We start from the raw sequence: 21674 nt of genomic DNA, 5'->3' as shown, positions 1-21674 counted from the left end.
CTAAGTCCAACAAAGACCCCTGAAAACAACTGAATGAGGGAAAAGTTGGCAGGAAAATAATTGGAATCACTAATACTTCTTTACAATAATTATTGCTATTACTCATATGATTATAACTGCTATATGGCACTTTCCACTATTTCTGAGATAAATACTCATTTTGTTTCACCTAGAGATAAGTAGACAATAATTGTTATAAGTAAAGATATTAAACTTTTCTTTGGTGTTTGATATATCCAATACCCTTTGCTGATACATATTTATGTTTTTGAATTCTGAGTGATTCAACATTGAAAACTCTCTTGTTCAGTGAGTTATAAAGACTTTTATTTCTGACATGAATGTAATTTTAAATACAGTGTAAAACGTTCCAAAAGTTACACATCATGAAACCTGATATAGTATGTCCTGATGCGAAATTTTTGGAAAATGTCATCTCTATCTCCTTTTGTTTCCACTTTATGTTTTTATAGATTTCTATTTTTATTGATTCACAGTCAGTTTTCAGTATGGAAGCAGTTTCAATTTCCTAGCACTCTAAACAACATCTATCTCACAATGATTTTTTTTTATAGCAAATCATAGGCAAAAAATTATTATGTTGAAAAAAGGAGAGACATGCACATAAGGAAATAAGGAAATGGATACAAACGGAACCTTCTATCTATAATGAGACTCACAGTAGATCCCCTTTAAATTAACACTAGAGAAATGCCATATTATTTTACTGAGGGAAACAAAGCAAGTGTAAGTTTACAGGACATCTGGGACAATTCTTTGCTAGCAAGAGGCCTTGGGTAAATTTTTGTTGGTGAACAAATAAAATGAAATGGATATGTGAGGGAATGTTGGAGACTGACGCAAAATCACTGCCTCTGTCTGTAAGAACATTGGCTAAATGAGGGAACAGAGGTGAAACGAGAAATTTGGCTGATGAATAAGGTGTCTTGAATGTCGGATGTGGAGTTTCAGACTTTATTTGCCACAGAATGAGGAGTCAAACAAGGTTTCTCTGCAGAGAATTAGCATGATTAAAGCAATATTTTAGAGAAGATCAATTCAGTGTTGTATGTAGTACTGAGGATAAAAGACTCTGAGCACTTAACTGGAGAAAAATTGCAATAGTCTAATTGCTAGATATGGAAGGATAAACTGAAATAGAAGTTGACATTTCTGACTCTGGAGCCACAATCAAACAAACAAACAAAAATTTAAAAGGGATTCTTTAAAGTAGCGGAAGGAAAACACTTGAGTGCATTAATGTGTTCCCATTTATTCCTTGTGTCGCTTTTGAACGTTTACCATGAGCTATCCCTGTGTCTACCAAGGTTGAAGAGATGCATGAGATATTTTTACCTCTAAGGAGCTTATGGTCTAAGAAGGGAGAGAAAAAGATAATCCAATACTTGCATGCATTCAGAGGATTTTTTTTCCTTCTGGTAGTGACATAAGTTTTCTCTGGTAATCCTCATTTTTCCCTTTGGGTTTGTGCTCAGTGTATATGTGTGCTCAGTCATTCAGTTGTCTCCAATTCTTTGCGACCCCCTGGACTGTAGCCCACCAGACTCCTCTGTCCTTGGAATTTCCCAGCAAGAATATTGAAGTGGGTTGCCATTTCCTACTCCAGGGAATCTTCCCCACCCAGGGATTGAAATCACATCTCTTGCATCTCCCGCATTGTGCTTAATAGTGCTTAGTATTCTGACTGACCAGGATCAGGGTAAAGTCTGATGTGCAATCTATGTCAAGGAGTTGGTCTCCAGTTGTTTTAATGGGTATCTCTCAGATCCTACTTATAGCCTCAGGCTCCTTGGCTGCTGTTTAGCTAATGGTAAAGAAAGTCAGACAGCTGAGGATAAAAGAAGTGAAGGAGAGAGAAGGGGAAACCATCAAACTGAACATACACACCTAATTGGCTACTTCCCAAAATTTCCTTCGGCTTCTTCAAGCTTTGATGAAGCGTTAAGATCTTGTTTTCAGGGATTGAATGTCTTTCAGATGGATGATAGATCCTCTTGTTAGTATTTAAAAAAGAGAATAGAATGAGCTCACTTAGCCCACTCCTGTCATCATTTCACTTTATTTGAACAGCAATCAACCAGTGAAGAGGGCTCAGGCTTCTAAAAAAAAAGGGAAGAAAAGTATTTGTTACTCAACAGTTGTTGGACTCTGCCAGAAACACTGAGGGCACTTGCTAAGTAAAATGATTTAGCAGGTGGAAGGGAGTTTTAAGTGCAATATCCACCCCTTTTTCCCTGAGAGTAGATGATGACTCAGACAGTGACCATATATCAGGATGTAAATGAGATTCTCTGGGGACTTCTTGCTGCCTTGCTCACTGGTGCAACGTGGGGCTCAGTGTTGCATTGGCTGGGTTTTAGGAATGCAATGAAATGTGTGAAAAGGGTGTGGATGAGTTCCAGGCACATAGTAGGTGCTCAGTTAGCCCTCTTGGGAGGCTACGGGGTGTATCCTTGATTGATATCCCTTTAGGGTCTTTTTTTAAAACTGTTGCAGAAGTACAACAGAGTGACATTTAGATGCTCCAAAAGGATCATGTAATTGGGCGTGCAGTTATATAGTGATCAGCAGTGTGTAGGATATTCCAACTTTCTAATTATACTTACAGCTAAAGTTACTATTCCTGTTTCCAAAAAGAAAAACAATACATTTAATAATATCTGCTCTATAAGGGACTCTTCATGCCTGGGTACAAAACTCACATGGCCAGGACAGCTAATTACTTCTGTAGATATTAAGCCAAATATAAGAGACTTCAGTTAGATTTCAACATTCACATTCCTCTCAAATTTTTTTAGACGGAAGAATTACTGTCAGTTCAGTTCAGTTCAGTCTCTCAGTCATGTCTGACTCTTTGCAACCCCATGAACAGCAGCACGCCAGGCCTCCCTGTCCATCACCAACTCTTGGAGTTCACTCAGACTCACGTCCATCGAGTCGGTGATGCCATCCAAGCATCTCATCCTCTGTCGTCCCCTTCTCCTCCTGCCCCCAATCCCTCCCAGCATCAGAGTCTTTTCCAGTGAGTCAACTCTTCACATGAGGTGGCCAAAGTATTGGCATTTCAGCTTTAGCATCAGTCCTTCCAAAGAACACCCAGGACTGATCTCCTTTAGAATGGACTGGTTGGATCTCCTTGCAGTCCAAGGGACTCTCAAGAGTCTTCTCCAACACCACAGTTCAAAAGCGTTAGTTCTTCGGCACTCAGCTGAAAAGCAGAGAATTACCCTGGGAGCACTTAAAAATTCAAATTCCCGTGCTTCTTCCACAGAGACTCTGGTCTTATAGGTCTGGTTCTGGGGTCTGTATCTTCAGCTGTTGTTGAGGACACGGATACTCCCCTTTGAGGAACATTCAGAAAATCAACCCTGAATATTCATTAGAAGGACTGATGCTAAAGCTGAAGCTCCAGTACTTTGGCCACCTGATGTGAAGAGCTGACTCATTAGGAAAGACCCTGATTGCTGGGAAAGACTGAAGGTGGGAGGAGAAGGGGCAACAGAGAATGAAATGGTTGGACAGCATCACTGATTCAATGGACATGAGTTTGAGTAAACTCTGGGAGATGGTGAAGGACAGGGAAACCTGGCATGCTGCAGTCAGTGGGGTCACAAATAGTTGGGCAGACTGAGCAACTGAACAACAACCACTGGACTCTCAGACCTGCTCTTCAGGCAAATCTCACATGCTCATTGTTCCAATATGCCTCTTACCTCTCATGACATTCTTTTCCTCTGTGAAAATGTAAACGTCATCAAATGATATTCTTGTTAAAGAATAAAGTGATTCATTTTTGTGGGTTTCATGTTGTTCTGTAATTCTTCATACATTTAGGAGCAGCCTTCATGACTTTAATTTCTTAGTTTAAAATGTGCATGCAAGTAAAGAAATTTCTTATGGATAATTCAAATGTAGATAAGATAGTAATCTTCTGCCACTCACAGACTTGACCACAGTATTTCAGAAATGGAGGAAAATCTACAGAGTTTCTTTAGGAAAGGAAAGCTTTTGGAATAATCTAGAATTTATGTGGGGCCATTTTGGGTTGTTAAAAAATGTTATATGTTGATTAAATTTAGTAATGTGACTTTTTTTTCTTTCAAAAATCAAGTTTAATTTCACTTTGATGAAGGTCAATGGGAAGCTGAAAAATGTGAAAGTAAAATTTGAAAGGAGGTTCTTTCTGCCAGAAAATACATGAGGTGTTTGTAATTGAAATGAGCCACCTGTTATATTTTACAATTTGAGAGAATTATAAAGTTGAGCTTCCTTAGACTTTCTAGAAGAAGGTGCTACCTGATTTCTAGAATATTCTGGACTGGCACTGTCCAATAGAACTTTGTGTAATGGCAAAACTATTCTGTATCTATATTGTGCAATATAGTAGCTACTAACCATACTTGTTCTTGAAGTGTGATAGGGGCGCTGAATTTTTAATTTTACTTAATGTTAATAATTTAAATCTAAGTAGACCTATTGGCTAATAACTGCTGAAATGGACAGCACAGGTCTAGGTAAATATACTTAGAATTCATCTACAGCCTTATATTGGGTTGGCCAGAACATTCATTATGGAAAAATGATATTATAGTATTTCCATTATGGAAAAACCCAAACGAACTTTTAGGCCAATCCAATACTTTAAAGTTACACATACTAAGAAAGTGTGAAAGAAAGTGAAAGTTGCTCAGTCGTGTCCAACTCTTTGCGACCCCGTGGACTATACAGTTCATAGAATTCTCCAGGCCAGAATACTGGAATGGGTAGCCTTTCCCTTCTCCAGGGGATCTTCCCAACCCAGGGATCAAACCCAGGTCTCCCACATTGCAGGTGGATTCTTTGCCAGCTGAGCCACAAGGGAAGGCCACAAAAGGGAAGCCCACACAAGGGAAGCCCACACAAAATTCAAAGTTCTTTAAAAACTTCATGTTTAAAATATAAGTAACTGGAATGCACGCATGTGTGCTCAGTCGTGTCTGACACTTTGGACTCCAAGGACTGTTGCCCTGTCAGGCTCCTCTGTCCATGGAATTCTCCAGGCAGGAATACTGGAGTGGTTGCCATTTCCTTCTTCAGGGGATCTTCTCATCCCAGAGATCAAACATGCTTTGCTTGCATCTCCGGCATTGGCAGGTGGATTCTTTACCAAGTGTGCCACCTGGGAAGTCCCAGTTAACTGGGATAGTGATTATTAAATGAATCATTTAAGAGGAGACACTTAGCCTTTAGGTCTTTATTTTCCTCAGTAGAATGAGAAGGAATGTGGCCCCATAACCTTTAAGGTTTCCCCAGCTTTAATGCTTTATGATTTACATTTAGATTGCTTCTAAGTACTTAAAGTAAAGTATCTTCTTTACATTTCTTTTCCCCCCTGAAAATGTTCAGGCACATTGCCCACCCCACGTTAAGGCAGAACAGGGAGAAATCTAGCATACATTTTTCTTGACTTGCTGCTGTTTTATGTCTATAGATTGTGTGTCAGGAAGATCCCCTGGATAAGGGAATGGTAACCAACTCCAGTATTCTTGCCTGGAGAATTCCAAGGACAGAGGAGACTGGCGGGTTACAACCCCTGGGGTCACATACTGTGGACTCAACTGATTGACTAACACTTTCACTTTCACTTTTATCCAATAGGGCTGTTGTCCTCATAAGAAGAGATTAGGACATAGACACACACCGTAGGAAGACCACAGGGAGAAGACAGTCATCTATAAGCCAGAGAGAACTCAGAAGAAAACGCTGCTAAAATACAGATCTTGGACTTCTAGCCTCCAGAATTGTGAGAATATAAGTGTTGTTTAAATTCTCCAGTCTGTGGTACTTTGTTCAGGCAGCCCTAGCAAATTAATATAAAGTTTAAACCACTAAACGATATTTTTCATCAGATTACATATTATTTAAACCTTCTTTGGGCTTCCTTGGTGACTCAGAAGGTAAAGAATCTGCCTGCAATGTGGAAGATCTGGGTTTGATCCCTGGGTCGGGAAGATCCCCTGGAGAAGGGAATGGAAACCCACTCCTGTATTCTTGTCTGGAGAATTCCATGGACAGAGAAGCCTGGTGGGCTACAGTCTATGGGGCAGCAAAGAGTCGTAAACAACTGAGTAACTTAACACTTTCACAAACCTGCTTTACTTCTTTTTTTCCTTAAATGGTACAGGCAATATTGCCCATACAAATAAGCAAATCTTTAAATAAAGTGTTACAGTTTTTTAAAGATTTAAAGTCTGGTGTTTCTATTACTTATTCCTTATCTCCTGTTTTTGATAAATCTTGCTTGCCTTGCTTTACTGCTGAGATTTCACTTTCTTAGAATCTCTATTTCTTCTTCTTTTTTTAATTGATACTTTTATTTTTAAAATATTTATTTATTTGGCTCTGTCAGGTCTTAATTGAGGCACACAGGATCTTCAATCTTTGTTGTGGCATGCGGAATCTAGTTCCCTGATCAAAGATCAAACACAGTCCCCCTGCATTGGGAGCATGGAGTCTTAGCCACTGGATCACCAGGAAAGTCCTTCTATTTCTTCTTTCATACTTGTTCTAATTCTAATTAACTTCTAAGATCTGGTTCAGGTGGTCTCTGAATTCAGCCTGAGCTGCCACTGTTCTAAACTTACGTTGTATTTTGCATAGCACTCTATATAGTTTATTTACTTGAGTACAGTGTTCCTGTCTTGCTGATTTAAAAAAAATTGTTTCCCAGCACTGTGGGAACTCCCACAGTGATAAATTGATATTTAATAGGCACTACAGAAACATTTTTGGAAATAAAAGTGTAATAGTATTGATTCTTTGGATCCAAAATTTCTGAATGGTTAATCTTTCTCATATTCTTCAAATAGTCAGTGTTTATTGAGCATTTACTATATGGAAGGCACTGTAATTATTAACTGTTCACTCTACTTGGGCTGTACACAAAACTTTAGTTGACATATGTTTTCCTTTTTGCTGGATTGCTTGGTTGGGTAACCATTCAAGCATAAGAAGCATCACTTGATTGCACATTTAATACTTGATGTATTTAATACTGATTTGAACTGAGTTACTAGTGGGAGGAGTGAATAACTGAAATAGTTTTATTTGTACTGAAATAAGAAACACAAGCTGGAATCAAGATTGCCGGGAGAAATATCAATAACCTCAGATATACAGATGACACCACCCTATGGCAGAAAGTGAAGAGGAACTAAAAAGCCTCTTGATGAAAGTGAAAGTGAAGAGTGAAAAAGTTGGTTTAAAGCTCAACATTCAGAAAATGAAGATCATGGCATCTGGTCCCATCACTTCATGGGAAATAGATGGGGAAACAGTGGAAACAGTGTCAGACTTTATTTTTCTGGGCTCCAAAATCACTGCAGATGGTGACTGCAGCCATGAAATTAAAAGATGCTTACTCCTTGGAAGGAAAGTTATGTCCAACCTAGATAGCATATTCAAAAGCAGAGACATTGCCAACAAAGGTCCGTCTAGTCAAGGCTATGGTTTTTCCTGTGGTCATGTATGGATGTGAGAGTTGGACTGTGAAGAAGGCTGAGTGCCGAAGAATTGATGCTTTTGAACTATGGTGTTGGAGAAGACTCTTGAGCGTCCCTTGGACTGCAAGGAGATCCAACCAGTCCATTCTAAAGGAGATCAGCCCTGGGATTTCTTTGGAAGGAATGATGCTAAAGTTAAAATTCCAGTACTTTGGCCACCTCATGTGAAGAGTTGACTCATTGTAAAAGACTCTGATGGTGGGAGGGATTGGGGGCAGGAGGAGAAGGGGACGACAGAGGATGAGATGGCTGGATGGTATTACTGACTCGATGGATGTGAGTCTGAGTGAACTCCGGGAGTTGGTGATGGACAGGGAGGCCTGGCGTGCTGCGATTCATGGGGTCGCAAAGAGTTAGACACGACTAAGTGACTGAACTGAACTGAACTGAACTGAGTGTGCTCATAAATGTGTCTTTCCCTTTAGTATTCATTATGGAAATAAGATATACAATAGTTGATTAAAATAAGTCCTAAGTTAGTTTGGAAAATCAGAATTTAATATCACTTCCAGGCAGGCTGAGTTCAGTCTATTAAAGTTGGGTTTTATTTTATTTGCAAATGACCATTTTGGCTTTATCATACAAGCATAATGTTTCTGAGCTAAATGTTCTAAGAAATTTAATAGAAGAAATATTGTGTTGTATGTCATATTGAGTGATATATGCTGTAGTGATCTCTTTTAATTTAATAATGTATTCTTTTCTTATTTGGCTTATACACATTGCTGGAAAGAAGAGCTCAAAGTGGGAGTAAAGGAAGGCTTGAGAAATAAGGGTGTCTCAGTGTGCAGTTTCTGTAAATTGAAAAGCATATGGGAATTCCGCCAGGAAATAAGATTAAAAAAGAAAATTGGGAACAATAAAAGAGAAGAGAAAAACTCAATCTCCCTGTTTGGTTCACATAGGGCATAAAGCCATAGAATTCATTTGCTTGAAATTCTGTTGATTTGGTATATAATTTAAAAAATCATGAGATATATCTATCTAATCATAGCCTCTGCATCTTCTCTCAACAAAAGGAGAAGGATATTCCTTATGTATTCAGTGTTAGGATCAGGGCAGAGTAATTTTGAATTTATTAACCATTTCTGTCTTCAGCATCACACATCACGGCATATGAGTCTTAAGAGGACATCTAGTTCAGTTCTCTTAACATATGAGAAAAAGGAGACTCAAAGGAGTTATAATTGCAACACACTGTACCTGGCAGGATGGTGTGGTCATTAAGATCATGGTGGAGTCTGCCACACCTGAGTCCAAATTCAGACCAAATCATTACAAGTCATATGAATTTGTCAGTATCTGCCTTAAATTGGGAACAATATAACTTTCAAGAATGTACTCACGCATACGGAATATGCTTAGGACACAGATAGAAAGCCTTTACAATGTCACCTAATGATCTCCCATCACTTCATGGCAAATCGATGGGGAAACTGAAAACAGTGGCTGACTTAATTTTTGTGGGCTCCAAAATCACTGCAGATGGTGATTGCAGCCATGAAATTAAAAGACGCTTACTCCTTGGAAGGAAAGTTTTCACCAACCTAGATAGCATATTCAAAAGCAGAGACATTACTTTGTCAACAAAGGTCCATCTGGTCAAGGCTATGGTTTTTCCAGTGGTCATGTATGGATGTGAGGGTTGGACTATAAAGAAAGCTGAATGCTGAAGAATTGATGCTTTTGAACAGTGGTGTTGGAGAAGACTCTTGAGCGTCCCTTGGACTGCAAGGAGATCCAACCTGTCCATCCTGAAGGAGATCAGTCCTGGGTGTTCATTGGAAGGACTGATGTTGAAGCTGAAACTCCAATACTTTGGCCATCTGATGCGGAGAGCTGACTCATTTGAAAAGACCCTGATGCTGGGAAAGATTGAGGGCAGGAGGAGAAGGGGACAACAGAGGATGAAATAGTTGGATGACATCACTGACTCAATGGACATGGGTTTGGGTGGACTCCGGGAGTTGGTGATGGACAGGGAGGCCTGGTGTGCTGCAGTTCATGGGGTCGCAAAGAGTCGGACATGACTGAGAGAGTGAACTGAACTGAACTGAACTAATGATCTTACTTCTTGGCATTCTTGCCCTTGTGCAAACTTCTCCCCTTGCCCATGGACTGTGCCTAGTGACTTGCTTCTAACCAACATCTGGGAAAAGGTGGTGGGATTGTTTAGTTGCTAAGTTGTGTCCAACTCTTTTGGGACCCCATGGGCTGTTGCCCACCAGGCTCCTCTGTTCGTGGGATTTCCAAGGCAAGAATACTGGAGTGGGTTGCCATTTCCTTCTCCAGGGGATCATCCCAACCTAGGGATCAAACCCATCTCTGCTCCATTTGCAGGTGGGTTTCTTATCACTGAGCCACCAGGGAAGCCCCATTTCCATGGTTAGGTTGTACAATACTGTGGTTTCCATCTTGCTGGCAGACTTTCTCCTTTGTGGGTTTTTGATGGAATAAGAGGCATATTACAGAGGCTCATGTAGCAAGGAACCCTCAGTTCAGCAGCCTTCAAGGAACTGAATTCTGCTAACAAGCACTGAGTGAGTTTGGAAGTGGATTGTTCCTCAATTGAAGCTGATTTCAGCCTTGTGAGAGGCCCTGAAGTAGAGGACCCATCTCAATCATACTTGGACTCCTGACCCACATAAACTGTGAGATAATGTGTGCTGTTTTAAGCCACTGAATTTTGGGGTAACTTGTTAAGCAGCAATAGATAAATAATACAAACAGTGCTTAACAAAGTAGTGAGGTAGATGATAAGGGCAGCTACTATTTTAGAAAGAGTTTAAAGAGATAGGAATGAAGAGCACTGAAGGGCCTTCCTGAGAGTCATGAGAAGCCCATTATAAACAGAGAGAATAGTATAAGCATAGCCCCTAAAGTGAATCTTTGAGTGTTTGAAGAAAAGAAGGGATATAAGAATGACTGGGAAGATGGTTGTCATGGGCTTAGGAGCAAGTTAATGTAGTGTTTTATAGGTCATGGAGAGGATCTGGATGTTAAAAATAAATGTGTGATGGGAAATGGAATAATCTGGTTAATATTTTGGCTGTTGTGTGGAGAACTGAATGGGTGTGTATTTGTGGTGGCGGAATAGGAATGTTAGCAGAGAGACTCATCTAGTGAGGAATCCAGACAAGAGATCATGGCAGCTGGGACTGTGGGTGGCACAGCAGTGAGGATGGGAAATTGTCGAGCATGTAGTTTGGAGGCTTCAGGGATAAATATGCTGATGGGTGGCTGGTTGTAAAGCGTCACAAGAAGAAAAGGAGTCAAGGATACTCTAAGGTTTTTGGTCTGAGAAACTTGGCAAACAAGTCTACTGAGATAGAAAAGGTATAATGGAGAATCATAGGTTTCTGAAGAAGATTATGAGCTCATAGATGCCAAGCAGATATCCAAGTGGAGAAACTGAGAAGGCAGATTTATATGGGTCTGGGATTTAGAGAGGTGGGGTGAGGGACATAGATTTGGGTGTCATCAGTGTCTAGAAAGTGTACATGGGCCTAGAATGAGTGCAGACAGAGAAGAGACCTGAAGTGTGAACCCAGAGGCACTCCAGCACGGGGGTGTGGGCAAAAGGAGGAGGAGTCAATGAAGGATACTTGGGAAGAGCAGCCTCAGAGGTCACAGGAAAGCCAGGGGGTATGTTCTCCCAGAGGCCTAAGATAGCTGTTCTGTTGTTCTCAATTTTCTAGGTCAATGATTCTAACTTGAGTGTACATCGCAATCACCTAGAGGGCTTTTCTTTCTTTCTTTTTTTAAAAAGAACCTACTTTATTTTTTTAGAATATTATTTGTTTATTTATTTTTGGCCATGCAGCATATGGGATTTTAGTTCCCCAACCAGGGATTGAACCCATGCCCCCTGCAGTAGAAGGGTGGAGTCTCAACCACTGGACCAAGAGGGAAGCCCCTAGAGAGTATTTTAAATCCCAGATTGCTAGGTGCCTCCTCCTAGAGTTTCTGACTCAGTAGGTCTTGAGTATGATCCAAGAATTTGTATTTGGAAAAAGCTCTCAGGGGATGCTCAGGCCACTTATTCAGGCACCAAATTATGAGGCCACTGTTATTAATCAAAAGTTATCTAACTATGGTCCATGGTATATTTGTGATCCATTTAATACTTTGTTGATTTTTAGAAAGTTAAAGTTATTGTGCTAGGCACTAGGGATACAAAAGGATTCAGTATCAAGTAGAGGAATTACATATAAACATTTTATTTACAGTGCAACTTGGTAAGTACAATGTGAGAGGCATGAGCAAGGCAGAGCGGTGATGTGGTGGTAAAGGAGTCAGAGAACGTTTAAGATGCAGACTTTGGAAGAGCAGGTAATGTTTTATCTTAGTCATGAGTAAGGGTTAGGTAGTCATGGGGGGAAATGCATTCCAGGGATTAGTATGCATAATGGGGAGGCATGAATAGACATGGTGTGTTCATGCGGCGCTAGTGGTAAAGAACCTGCCTGCCAACGCAGGAGACGTAAGAGATGCAGGTTCCATCCCTGGGTTGGGAGGATCCCCTGGAGCAGGGCATGGCAAGTCACTCCAGTATTCTTGCCTGGAGAATCCCATTGACAGAAGAGCCTGGCAGGCTATAGTCCATAGGCTCGCAGAGTCAGACACAACTGAAGCGACTTAGCACCCAGCACACACGTTCATGAGATTTAGGGCATTGTGAGAAATCGAATTTAGTGGTTTTTAGAGACTGGAAGGACAGTAAAAGGGGATGAGGTTAAATTTAGGCAGATGTCAAGATGTGGTCCAGTGGTAAAAATTCTGAGCTTCCACTACAGAGGACATGGGTTTGATCCCTGCTTGGGAAGGTTCTGCATGCCTCACCAAGTGGCCACCACCCCCCAAAAAAGATAGACTTGGGCAGATATGTTATCATTTGTATTTGTTCTATTGTTTAACTTCTTCTCAACATTCAATTAAGTTTGGAGTTTATACGAACAACAATATTTATTTGAAAATCAATATGGCTTAAACCATGAGGGCTGTCCCAATCAGAGATTTTAAAAACTCAAGCAGTTAGAGTGATTTCCTTCAGAAGGGACCTAAAAAGCAACACAAACATACCATATGATCCTATTTATAGGAAATATCTAGAATAGGTAAACACAGAGAGACAGAAAGACAAAAAGCTATTGCCAGAGGCAGGGGAGGCGGGGACTAGAAAGTGACTGTGTAAATGGGTACAGGATCTCTTTCAGGGTTGATGAAATTAAAAAAAAAAATGTTTATCTTATATTGGAGTATAGTTGATTTACAGTGCTGTGTTATGATGAAAATATTTTGAAACTAGATAGAGGTGATTGTCTCACACCATTGTGAATATACTAAATGCTAAATACTAAAGGCCACTGCTGCTGCTGCTAAGTCACTTCAGTCGTGTCAGACTCTGTGCGACCCCAGAGACGGCAGCCCACCAGGCTCCCCCGTCCCTGGGATTCTCCAGGCAAGAACACTGGAGTGGGTTGCCATTTCCTTCTCCAATGCATGAAAGTGAAAAGTGAAAGTGAAGTCGCTCAGTCGTGTCCGACTCTCAGCGACCCCATGGACTGCAGCCTACCAGGCTCCTCAGTCCACGGGATTTTCCAGGCAAGAGTCCTGGAGTGGGGTGCCATCGCCTTCTCCGAAATGCTACTACATTATTCTTTAAAATAGCTAATTTTGTGTTATGGGGATTTCATCTCAATTAAAAATTTATTGGCTCAATAATACAAAATTTAAATACAATATTCAAAAATAATGTGCTGTCAAGAATGCAGATTGGGACTGTTTCTAATTTTCACATGTATCTAGAGAGAAATGTCAGGCAATTTGATCTAACAATATAAAGGTTGTTCATCATTAACCTGGTTGAACATTAGAAAAGGAGTTTTTGATGAATAAAACAAAGCAACTGACACAAGTTTCAGAAGCTTAGATAATTTAAATGGTGACAATGTTTCTCTTTTTTTTGATGATATTTACTGACTGAAAAGTCTGTATCTTTATCTTAAGGATTAATGTCTCAAAATGGCATTGCATCGTTGAAGGTATTGTTTTCCTTGTGATTCATAACTGCAAAAAATTCAGTTCAATACTGGAAATTATAAATTGATTAAAGTCAGATTATCTGAGCATATAAATAACTTCCTGAAGGAAACCATTCATTTGGCTAAGATATTATTATAAATTGAAAAATTACAGTGTTTTAAAATTATGGGCAAAATGTCCATAAATTTATCCTGTACTAGAACAACTACTATTTTCTGTATTTCTTTACAGTTTTTAAAAATAGGATTCTTTTAAAAAGGATCTTATTTTTGGTCCTCAGAGGCAGAGACCTGAGTTTATTATACTTCTTGTCGTAATGAAGTACATCAATGATCTGTTCAAGGCCTTTCTCATTTTCTTTTCTTTTTCTTTTTCATTTCATCCGTACTCCAATTTCAATCCCCTTAGTCATTCTATTCTTTTATCTATGTTTTTGAGTTGTATACATGCACACATTTTGGGACTATCTATTGTGTTGTTTTGTTTATCTGTGCTTTTATTTTATATAAATAGTATCATTCAGATCTCATCCATTCCCCCAACTCTATTTTTAAGGGGCTGTCTTCATAGCATTATCCTTTCTGTTTTTCAACTCCCCCTTTGAGTTTTTTATTTCAATGATTATATTTTTCGTATGCAGAATCTCCAGATTCTGGCTCCTTATCTCACATGCTAGTACTGCTGCTGCTGCTAAGTCGCTCAGTCGTGTCCGACTCTGTGTGACCCCATAGACGTCAGCCCACCAGGCTCCCCCGTCCCTGGGATTCTCCAGGCAAGAACACTGGAGTGGGTTGCCATTTCCTTCTCCAATGCATGAAAGTGAAAAAGAGAAAATGAAGTCGCTCAGTGGTGTACGACTCTTAGCGACCCCACGGACTGCAGCCTACCAGGCTCCTCCATCCATGGGATTTTCCAGGCAAGAGGACTGGAGTGGGGTGCCATTGCCTTCTCCGACATGCTAGTACAGTAATGCTCAAAATTCTCCAAGCCAGACTTCAGCAATACATGAACTGTGAACTTCCTGATGTTCAAGCTGGTTTTAGAAAAGGCAGAGGAACCAGAGACCAAATTGCCAACATCCGCTGGATCATGGAAAAAGCAAGAGAGTTCCAGAAAAACATCTATTTCTGCTTTATTGACTATGCCAAAGCCTTTGTGTGGATCACAATAAACTGTGGAAAATTCTTCAAGAGATGGGAATACCAGACCACCTGACCTGCCTCCTGAGAAACCTATATGCAGGTCAGGAGACAACAGTTAGAACTGGACATGGAACAACAGACTGGTTCCAAATAGGAAAAGGAGTCCATCAAGGCTGTATACTGTCATCCTGCTTATTTAACTTATATGCAGAGTACATCATGAGAAACACAGGGCTGGAAGAAGTACAAGCTGGAATCAAGATTGCTGGGAGAAATATCAATAACCTCAGATATGCAGATGACACCACCCTTATGGCAGAAAGTGAAGAGGAACTAAAAAGCCTCTTGATGAAAGTGAAAGAGGAGAGTGAAAAAGTTGGCTTAAAGCTCAACATTCAGAAAATGAAGATCATGGCATCTGGTCCCATCACTTCATGGGAAATAGATGGGGGAACAGTGGAAACAATGTCAGACTTCATTTTTGGGGGCTCCAAAATCACTGCAGATGGTGATTGCAGCCATGAAATTAAAAGACGCTTACTCCTTTGAAGGAAAGTTTTGACCAACCTAGATAGCATATTCAAAAGCAGAGACATTACTTTGCCAACAAAGGTCCATCTAGTCAAGGCTATGGTTTTTCCAGTAGTCATGTATGGATGGGAGAGTTGGACTGTGAAGAAACCTGAGCCCCGAAGAATTGATCTTTTGAACTGTGGTGTTGGAGAAGACTCTTGAGAGTCCCTTGGACTGCAAGGAGATCCAACCAGTCCATTCTAAAGGAGATCAGTCCTGGGTGTTCATTGGAAGGACTGATGCTAAAGCTGAAACTCCAGTACTTTGGCCGCCTCATGTGAAGAGTTGACTCACTGGAAAACAGTCTGATGCTGGGAGGGATTGGGGGCAGGAGAAGGGGACAACAGAGGATGAGATGGCTGGTTGGCATCACTGACTTGATGGACGTGAGTCTGAGTAGACTCCGGGAGTTGGTGATGGACAGGGAGGCCTGATGTGCTGCAGTTCACGGGGTTGCAAAGAGTTGGACACCACTGAGTGACTGAACTGAACTGATGATTCTGTTCCTGGTTCCTGTTTAACATTCTGTTGTTTCTTTGAGGATAAATATTTTCTTTAAATTTTTTTAACTTAAAATCTTGATTTTAGCCAATCCATTAATTTGGCTTCTTCTACTACAGAGTGTTGAGTTTGTTGTCTTTCTACTATAGAACTTGTATTCCTCTAGCTGAATTTAGGGAGTAGGTTCTGAGGAAATCAGATGTTACCAGTGGTAAATCTGATATTACCACTTGGACTAAACCATACCCTCTTTACATTTCTTCCTCCCCCACACCTGACACCCCACACTTGATAGGGCCTGACCTCCCAGTGACCCGCTCTCTCTCTCTCCCCTTCAGGGCACAGTTCTTTCCCAATGATTGCTTGTCTTGGATGAAATCACCTAGACCAGTGATTCTATAACTTTAGTGTGTATCAAAATCATCAGGCATGCTTGTTAAAACATAGAATGCTGGGTCCCCCACTCCCTAGACTTTCTGATATGTTAAGTTTGCGATGGAGAAGAGTATTTACATTTCTAAGAAGTTACCAGTTGATGCTGATAATGCTAATCAAGAACCCTGTTTTGAGAACTATGGACTTAGCACGATGGAAGGAGAAGAAAGTACACAAATAATTAGGGGTTAATCCACCTGTCTCTGGGCTTCCCTGGTGACTCAGTGGTAAAGAATCTACCTACAATGAAGAAGACGTGGGTTCGATTCCTGAGTCAAGAAGATTCCCCTGAAGAAGGAAATGGCAATCCAGTCCAATCTTCTTGTCTGGAGAAACCCACAGACAGAGGAGGCTGAAGGATGACAGTCCATGGGGCCGCAAAAGAGTCAGATGTGACTTGGCGACTAAACAACCACCACCACATAACTGCACCTCTTGTTTTCTGCCCTTCCTCACTAGTTCCAGGGTCCATGCCTGCCTGGATATTACCCTGAAGCCTCTATTTAGCTCTGGCTGGTCCTGACTGGTCCTCCTGCTATTATGCTGCCTATGATCCAGGACTGTGTGAGGTAGGATCAAAGATTGGACAAGGGAGTTCTCAGTCTGTTCCCACAATGGTGGTTTTGGAGGCTCTTCTGTTCTAGGCTGCCCATGTCTCTTCCCTCATTACCTCCATCTGATTGGGACCCAACCAACTTGTTTTCTCAGAGGTTTCTGATGGTTATATGCTAAAATTTATTTATTTCTTTATTTATTTTTGGCTAATAAAAACTGTATTTATTTAGGGTATATAGCATGTTTTGATAAAGGCATACATTGTAAAATGATACCATAATCACATTAATTAACATATCCATCATCTTCCATAGTTGCTATTTTCTGTGTTGAGAACACTTGAGATTCTTAGCAAATTTAAGTACACAATACATTGTTATTACAGTCACCATGCTGTATATTCAATCTCCAAACTTCTTTACCTTATAACTGAAAGCTTGTATCTTATCATCAGTATCTCCTCTTTTCCCCTCTGCCCCCCAACCTCTGGTAACCACCTTTCTGCTCTCTCGTATTGTGAGTCTTGTTTGGTTCCATATGGATTTTAGGATTTTCTTTTTCTATAAAAATTCCATTAGAATATTGATAGGGGTTTTAATTGAATCTATAGATCATTTGGGTAGAACAGACATTTTGACAATATTAAATCTTCCAATCAATGAACATGGGTTATCTTTCCATTTATTTGTGTTTTCTTTGATTTCTTCCATCAGTGTTTTATAGTTTTCAATTTTTCATGTCCTTGGTTAAATTTATTTATAAACATTTTGTTGTTGTTGTCAATGGGATTGTTTTCTTTATTCTTATTTTTTGGGGATTTTGTTTGTTATTGGTGTATATAAACACAACTGATGTGTTTTTTTTTTTTTTTTTGGTCGTGTTGTTCTTTGTTGTTGTGTGAGTGTTCTCTAGTTGCGGTTAGCAGGGGCCGCTCTTTGTTGCCTTGTGTGGGCTTCTCATTGCGGTGGCTTCTCTTGTTGTGACGCACGGGCTCCAGGTGCTTGGGCCTCCGTAGCTGCAGCACGTGGGCTCGGTAGTTGCAGTTTCCAGGCTCTAGAGCGTGGACTCAGTAGTTGTGGCATGTGGGCTTAGTTGCTGCATGGCATGTGGGATCTTCCTCGACCAGGGATTGAACCTGTGTCCCCTGCATTGGCAGGTGGGCTCTTAACCACTGAACAACCAGGGAAGTCCCAGACTTTACTGAATGTATCCTAGACCTTACTGAATGCTTTGATTAATTTTAACAGTTATTTGATGTGTAAGATGATACCACCTGCACAGTTTCATGTTCCTGGACCCACCCATCTCCCGCTTCTTTCTGCAGCTTCTCTAGGGTCAAACACAGGTGCACAGCCAGCATCTCGTGGGAGCCTGCCGTCTTGTCTGACCTTCTAATATTTTTGTGTATATTTAAAAAATATGACAAACCTATAGTTTTATAAAGTTTTACTGTCTACCTAGCACCAGTCATTGCTATTTTAAGGTTTATGGTTATGACACATAATGAATGTAACAATTTCAGAATACTATAATATTACATTACTTGGATAAATTGTAATTTATTAATTACCCCCTAATGTTGGACACTTGGAATGCTTTCCATTGTCCCAACATGAGTTGTAGCATTAATTGTATTAAATTTTCATACCTACAGAAGTATTTTTGGATATTTTCCTTTTTTTGTTGTTGTTTCCCTGTATCGTGAAAGAGTTAAGGCAGCTTTCAGAGTGCTTTAAGTTCTGGGAGAATCTGCCTCTTTGTGTCTGATTCATTTTCTGAGTGGGTGGTGTACTGCTTTAACCTTGTCACTGACAGGAAAGTTCAGATTTCATCCTGCAAAAGAGGTCTGTCCTTGCAGTTCTCTTCACTGAAGTGTTTGCCTTTCTGCAATGATTGTACACACTCTTCCATCAATACACTGGTACTCGCTAGTGTCAGTTCTCCTTTTGAATTGAAATTGCAATTTCCTTTGTTCATCTGGGCTATTTTTAAACTGGCAGCTTTTATTTGAACGCCATAGATTGTGTTCCAGATTAACCCCTGTCCAAATTTGGTCATGATGATTAAACCACTGAGGGTAATCAAAATAATCAAATGAAGGAAAAGCACTTCTTTTCTAACTTCTCTGGCTAAAATGAATGTTCAGATAATGTGACTTTAGTTTTTATATAAATCCATAGCATTTTTGTAAGCAGCTTCTGAAAATAGATTAATGAATCATCATGGGAGAAGACTTGAGAATCTTTGATTTAAAACGAATGTTAGCAGTCATTTAAGACAGTCTACCACACAAAAGCAAAACTCATCTACAGAGTGCCTAATAGTCCATCTGTTTTGATGGACTATCAAACCCCTATTAAACCCCTTCCATGGGGCTTCCCTGGTGGCTCAGACAGTAAGGAATCTGCCTGCAATGCAGGAGACTGGGATTCAATCCCTGGGTCAGGAAGATCCCCTGAAGAAGGAAATGGCAACCCACTCCAGTATTCTTGCCTGGAGAATTCCATGGACAGAGGAGCCTGGTGGGGTATAGTCGATGGGGTTATGAAGAGTCAGACACGACTGAGAGACTTTTACTCACTCACGCATTCATGGCTAGAAGATAACCACCTCATCAATCAGCTCATTTATTTTTGGATAGCTTTAATGAAAAGTTCTCCTTTTATTTTTTTTCTTGAATTGAAACCTGTCTTTTTAACATCTATATAAAGATATGCTGACTTCCCTTTGTGCCACACGGAAAAAGGTATATTTCTTCTTATCATAGTCTTCTGAATATTTGAAGACATCTGTATGGTTTCCCCTAAGTGTTCTTTTTTAGAATAAATGTCCTTAGGCCATTCAGGCTTTTTCCCCTTCTTAAAATGATATCTGTATCACTAATCATCTCAAACACTTTCCTGGATATTTCTCAATTTATTCATGTTCTTAAAATAAGGGTTGTAGGGCAGAAAACAGTGGCTCCCAGACATAGTGGAATCACTTTACATTCCTGTGATCTTGATTTGGGGTGTTTTGCTTTGCAAATATCTGTTAGAGACTTCCTCCAAAGTTCATTATGTAGGACTTCCCTGTGATATACCTATAGGTACATATTGTTTTCAACAGTCTTATTCTAGAACATAGTCTCCAAGAGATGGCAACCATACTCCTGATAATTAGGTGTAAAAGTGATAATCATTAAGCTCTTTCATAAGGGCTATCGCATAAAGCCACATTGCTTTCAAAAGGAAATACGATTTGTAGAAATAGATGAAAACATTATCCTTTACACCTGAGAGCTCATCTTTAATCACAGCTTGAATTTCATGGCCCATGATGGGAGAAAATAAAATAAGAATGTGTCACTACACTACAACTAGCAATAGGCAATGTTTTGTGCTACACCTGGAAGGTTTGTGCTCTAATTATTTGTAAAGCATGTTAGACTTGGACTGAAAGGGATCTTACACATCATACCCTCCTAATTGTATTATACAAGTGACTGACCACTCATTGATCTCAACTATCTGGGAATCATTGTATTTTGACAGATTATTTGAGGTAATTGTACTCTTTTATTTTCTTTACTTTTTGTTTTTTTAGTTCCTGCTCTACACAAAAAATTGTTTTGATCATTTGGAACATCTTGATTAGATTAAATCAATCTATCTATTTAACAGAAAACAAAATCAGTTAATGTTTAATGATATTTATTATTTGTTAGCCATGTCACCCTCTCTCTCTCTCTCTCTCTATATATATATATATATATATATATATATATATAATGTGTGTGTGTGCTCAGTCACTCAGTTGTGTCTGACTCTTTGAGACCTTATGGACTGTAGCCTGCTAGTTTCCTTTGTTCATGGAATTTTCCAGGCATGAATACAGGAGGGGGTTGCCATTTCCTCCTGCAGGGAATCTGCCCAATCCAGGGACTGGACCTGAGTCTCTTGCTTCTCCTGCATTGGCAGGATGATTCTTTACCACTGTGCCACCTAGGAAGCCTATATAACACACACACACACACATATAGTTTATGCTATATATAACATATATATATATATATATATCCATCCCACATTCTGATCCAAGAAATAGATATCATTAGTGCTAAAATCATCCTTCCTTCAATCTGTACACCTCCTGATTCAGCCCTGTTCCCAACAACTGCCCAGTCCAAAATGCAATCTGAGCCTTTGTGATAATCATTCCTTTACTTTTATGTTTTCACCTTCTCAGTATGTATCCATAGGCAATACTTTGCCTTAGTTTTGCCTAATTTGGGCCTTGGTATAAATACCCTCATATTTTATATATTTTCCTATTGCTTACTGCTTTCGTTCAACACTGTGTAATACATCCATATGGATATATGCAGCATGTTTCATTTATTTTTACCACTGTATGGTAAAAACATGTACTGCTGTATGTATTACAATTTATTTATTCAACAACTTACTATTGGTATTTAATCAGGTTATTTCCGGGCTTCCCAGGTGGCAGTAGTGGTAAAGAACCAGCCTGCCAATGCAGGAGACAAAGAGATGCAGGTTAGATCCCTGGGTTGGGAAGATCCCAAGATCATGGCAACACACTCCAGTATTCTTGCTTGGAGAATTCCATAGACAGAGGAGCCTGGTGGGATACAGTCCATGGGGTCACAAACAGACATGACTGAGCAACTTTTACTCACTCACCATTCAAGACTAGAATATAACCACCTCATCAGTCAGCTCATTTATTTTTGGATAGCTTTAATGAAAAGTTCACCTTTTATTTATTTATTTTTCTTGAATTGAAACCTGTCTTTTAAACATCTATGTAAAGATACAATGACTTCCCTTTGTGCCATACAGAAGATGTGTTTCTCCTT

The sequence above is a fragment of the Bubalus kerabau genome, chromosome 14 (genome assembly GCF_029407905.1).
Source record: "Bubalus kerabau isolate K-KA32 ecotype Philippines breed swamp buffalo chromosome 14, PCC_UOA_SB_1v2, whole genome shotgun sequence".
NCBI classification, from domain to species: Eukaryota; Metazoa; Chordata; class Mammalia; order Artiodactyla; family Bovidae; genus Bubalus; species Bubalus kerabau.
This window is presented reverse-complemented; position numbering follows the sequence as displayed.